Genomic DNA, 5,082 nt, shown 5'->3' with positions numbered 1-5,082 from the left:
TCCTGTTAGTGATATAAAATTCAGAACTTTTCAGGAAAATAGAATTACATAGCCAGTGGTGTGGGTGGGGCAGAGTTAAAAGGAGAAACCATGTGAAGCCAAGGTTTGCAGACCAGTGTCTTGACAAGGGCAGACCTGGGAGTAGCAAAGAGGTGGTAACACTCACAGCATGCATGACATCTCACTGTGCTTCTCTCCACCCACAGGCCAGGACTCAACCAGCCCCATCAGGACCACTCACACAGGGCAGGTGCGGGGCAGTAATCGTACATGTGAAGGGCACTGATGTGAGGGTCCACACCTTCCTGGGAATTCCCTTTGCCAAGCCACCTCTAGGACCTCTGCGGTTTGTGCCCCCTAAGCCTGCTGCACCTTGAAGTGGTGTGAGGGATGGGACCTCCCACCCAGCCATGTGAGCTCTCCCAGGGCCCAGGGATCTTCAGGCCTTTGGGTGGGGACCTCTGAGGTCTGGGCCAGGCCTACTGGTTCTTCCATCGGAACCCACAGACAATTTCCCTCTGCATTGGGAGGATTCTACATGCATTTTTCCAATGAACGTGCTAAGGTTCCGAGAGTGGAGCAACCCAGCCAGGCTCAAACTCAGGGCTTGGTACCTGGACATGATAGCTCCTGGTGTTGTGGTAGGAACAGAGAGAAAATTGGGCCCTGGTCCGTTTATTCCCGGTGTTCTCTGCACCAGGGGAGGTGTCTATGGAAGAGGAATGAGCCAAGATCACCTGGCTCCCAATGTAATGTGAACCTGAGGAGAAGTCTCTCACTGCCATGTCCACAAAGTCTTCTCACCCAGAAAGGGAAACCAACCATAGTATGGGAACACAGAGGCCTGACAACTCCCAGAGGTTGGAGGCCAGAGGCCTTAGACTTTTGATGAACTGAGGGCTCACTCTAAGAACTTGGGCCCAGAAAACCAATGCAGGTGTCCAAGTGCTCATCTTTGACATCACCTAAGTCCCCATCCATGGATCATCTACTGTGCCAATGAGGTTAGGTGACCTTTCCATTAATGTTAAGTGAGCCACTCAGAGAAACACCCCTTTTCTTTTCTCTTCACATGTGTAGAGAATAATGGAACCATTTTACAATCTTGGAGCCATTATTCCAGGATTGGGTTCAGGGGTGGCCCCAAAATTTATACTGAGTGGTCTTGTGTCCCTAATGCATGGTCCAGGTCAAGGAGAACTGAGATAGTTCTTTCTACAGGGGCAGGTGCACAGGCCGAAGTGAGCAGTATAGGGAGAGGCCAGAGAGGGTATGGGGTGGGTCAGAATGTGTGATCTCTGTCTTGTTTCCTCAGATGATGGTGTGGATCCATGGAGGTGCACTGGTTGCAGGCATGACTTCCTCATATGATCTTCCATACTGGCAGGCACTGAGAATGTGGTGGTGGTCACTATCCAGTACCACCTGGGTGTCCTGGGCTTCTTCAGGTAAGCCTAGGGCTGGACAGGAGAGTGGGAACAGGGTAGGCCAAGGACAGGCCTGTGACCCTTGTCTCTGCCACTTTTCAGCACTGGAAACCAGCATGCATCTGGCAACTGGGGCTACATAGACCAGGTGGCCGCCCTTCGTTGGGTCCAGAAAAATATCGCCCATTTTGGGGACAACCCTGCCCGAGTCACCATTTTTGGCGAGTCTGCAGGTGGCACTAGTGTGTCCTCACATGTTTTGTCCCCCATGTCCAAAGGACTCTTCCACTGTGCCATCATGCAGAGTGGGTGGCTTTACTGCCAGACCTCATCTCCAGCTCCTCTGAGGTGGTCTACACAGTGAGTGACCTCAACTACCCCAGCTTACATCTGCCTCACCCTCAGAGTCTCTGTCTCCATGGAGGTCCTTTGGAAAACGTCTCTGTCCTTGAATTGATGAAAGGCTCAAAGGTTATAATGCACACCCCCTGCTTCACAGAGGCTCAGTGTGTTCTGTTGCCAGGAAAGCTGCCACCCTGGGACCCCTTTCATGAGCAGAAACTTGTAAACAGTTAGGGTGTCCTGTGTATCCCTGACCTCTAAACATCAGGGATGTGGAAACAATTTCACATGTGCAGCAAGCCATACACTGTACCCTGGAGATATCTTGACACATGGAGCATGGTGGAGTTGGGAAAAACTTTCTCCTTTGTGAAAGGATGAGTCAACCCTTGCCCTGTTTCCTTACAGATGGTTGCCAACCTGTCTGCCTGTGGGCGGGTAAATTCAGAGGCCCTGGTACACTGCCTGAGGGGCAAGACTGAAGAGGAGATTCTGGCTATTAATAAGGTCAGGCTGATAGTGTGGGTATGGGGAAAGGGACAATACATAGGGTTTGAAGAGTCAGTCCTTACTACACTGAAATAATTACCTCTCCTCCATGACATGGTTCCCTTAAGCCATGAATGCCAAATGGAGACCAAGAGAGACTAAACTACGTATAAGGTCTCTTTGGATGGGTGTGAGCATCCTGGGTTGGAATTAGAATGGGTAAAATTAACTCAAGGGCCTTAGAAAATGTCCTGTGTCTGACCTGGATCCCTGACTTTGAATGCCCCTTCAGCCTTTCAAGACCATACCTGGAGTGGTAGATGGGGCCTTCCTACCCAGGCACCCCCAGGAGCTGTTGGTCTCTGCGGATTTTCAACCTGTCCCCAGCATCATTGGTGTCAACACTGATGAGTTTGGCTTTGTCCTCCCCAGTGTAAGTCTCACTTCCAACTCCTGGGACCCTAGGAATCTCATGTATTGGGGAGGAGGGCCTAGCAGTATATGGCTTCATGGCATTACTTAAAGTCTCCTTCCACACCCAGTACCTGGGCTACTCTGAAACCATCAAAGAAATCAACAGAGGAACCTTGCCTGCTATTATGGAGAGCACGACAGCAAACATGGTGAGTGAGGATACAGGGTTGGTTGCCATTGGAGAGATATCCCAAGATAGCTTGCTGGTGCAGTAAACTCAAGGAATAAAGGGTGGGCTTGGACTAATGCTGGGGCTCAAGTGCTTAGACCCCCATGACCAGTGAGCATGGGGCCGAGGAACCCTAGTACCACAAGAAATGGTGAAGTATGTGAGTGTTTGTGGTGGGGTCAATCCATAACTTGGACCTTGCCCAGTACACCTGGTCCAGTCCCAGTCCCCATCTCCCCACCCTGAGGTGCCTGACTCCATGTCTTGGATTCTGCCTATGATGACTCTCCCTGATTCACCTGGGCTTGAGGTTGCCTGCTGGTTGTGGTGGTCTCTTAATGGAAGAATACACAGGGGACACTGAGGACCCACAGATCCTCCAAGCCCAGTTCCATGAGATGATGGCAGACTTCATGTTTGTGATACCTGTGCTCCAAGTAGCACATTTTCAACTTGAATACATATGTGACTGAGGCCTGATGCCATTGGGGAGCCCAGACCTGTTGTCCCAGGTGAGCTCTGTGGTGTCCTGGTCCCCATCCACGTCCTTATCAGGTCTAAGTGCCACGCACTTGATGTTCCACATATCAGCACATTCTCATGGCTAATGTGAGAGAGATGTCACCCCATTTTACAGAAGACATACTGAGTCATTAACAGTCTGTGACTCTTCCAAGGCCACAGAGCTTGGAAGCCCAAGGCTATGACTGACCAAGACCTTCCCACTGGGCCTGCTCAAGCCTGGAGCTCCTCTCCTCATCATCCAGATTCCAGACAGCTGTGGTCCTAGCTCACACTTCAGTAATGGTGAGGAAGGACAGTTCAAGGTGACAGACCACTACACTCCAACCTGTCCACACCTCTAGGTTCCCTTGCCTCTGTCTACTTCTATGAGTTCCAGCATCAGTCCAGCATTTTCAAGGACATCAGGCCACCCCACATGAAGGCTGACCATGGCAATGAGGTTTCTTTTGTCTTTGGATACTACTTGAACAGCAATAGTGAGTTTTCTTCATTTCCAGGAATTGGGATGGACCCTGCTTGTGACCTGATGGGTGATTGTCCCTGCTGTAAACAAGTGGAAAACTGAGGCTCAGAAAGAGACAGAATTACATGTGCACCAACTTATAGCCCTAAAATACCACTTGGGTTACTATCCAAACTCTTACAGACTCTAGCCTGTGTTCCTTCTACTGTCTGCATCTAATATAGTGTCAGGTATGGGTGCCAGGGAGGTGTTTCAAAGGCATGATTGTTCCTAAGGATATCCCAGAGTTAGAGGAAAGAAGGGGCTGCTAGGTCAGGAATGAGCTCAGGACAGAAGCAGCTCATGGTTGGAATGAATAAGCGAAGGTTGGACAAATGAGGGCCTGGCCCTGAGTGTTAGGGGAGGGAATGGGACTTGGCCTGGGGTGCAGGGTCAGGTTATGGAGGGTGTTGAGGGTGGAGCCTGACGGGGTGCACTGATATGGTGGCCAGATCTTGACCTTGTCCTCCTCTATGCAGGTGACTTCACTGAGGAGGAGGAACTGCTAAGCAGAAGGATGATGAAGTACTGGGCCAACTTTGCTCGGAATGGGTGAGAGCACCCCAACACACCCCAATCCCTGCATTGGGCTCATCCAGCAGTCCCCTCATCTGGGGTGGCCTCATTACCATGCACGCGTCCTTTATCCTAGGGTTGTTCCCTCCCCAACCACTAGGAGGAGGTGATGATGTGAGTGCCAGTCATTTGGCCCTTGTCCAAGAGACATGAGAGTTGGTCCAGTGTACTATGTCAGTATCAGAGCCTACGTCAGAGAAGAAGGGACAAATATGCCAATTGGCTGCGTCCCACATTTCCAAACACCGGGTCCTTACTTTCCTTTGTCTGGATAGGATGTGGCCTTCAGTCTCTACACACCCCTAGCCTACTGGTTGCTTGGCCTGACCAAGTTCTGGAGCTTGTTATCAGAATGTCCCCAACTAACCCTACCGGGATGTTGTGTCCACAGGAACCCCAATAGTGAGGACCTGCCCCACTGGCCTAGGCTCCATCACAATGAGCAGTACTTGAAGCTGGACATCCAGCCTGCAGTGGACCAGGCCCTGAAGGCTGACAGGCTGAAGTTCTGGACCAAGACCCTGCCCCAGAAGGTCACGGAGCTTACAGGGCTTAAGAGGAATCATTAAGAGCTGTAG

At 51.0% G+C, this 5,082-nt stretch overlaps 1 pseudogene; it reads left to right on the top strand.

The window, feature by feature from the left end:
• Nucleotides 1–169: 169 nt before the first annotated feature.
• Nucleotides 170–5,082, top strand: LOC109680255 (pyrethroid hydrolase Ces2e-like; annotated as a pseudogene).

The sequence above is a fragment of the Castor canadensis genome, chromosome 15 (genome assembly GCF_047511655.1).
Source record: "Castor canadensis chromosome 15, mCasCan1.hap1v2, whole genome shotgun sequence".
Taxonomy (NCBI): Eukaryota; Metazoa; Chordata; class Mammalia; order Rodentia; family Castoridae; genus Castor; species Castor canadensis.
The sequence above is the reverse complement of the archived record's forward strand: the minus strand, read 5'-3'. Positions and strand labels throughout refer to the sequence as shown.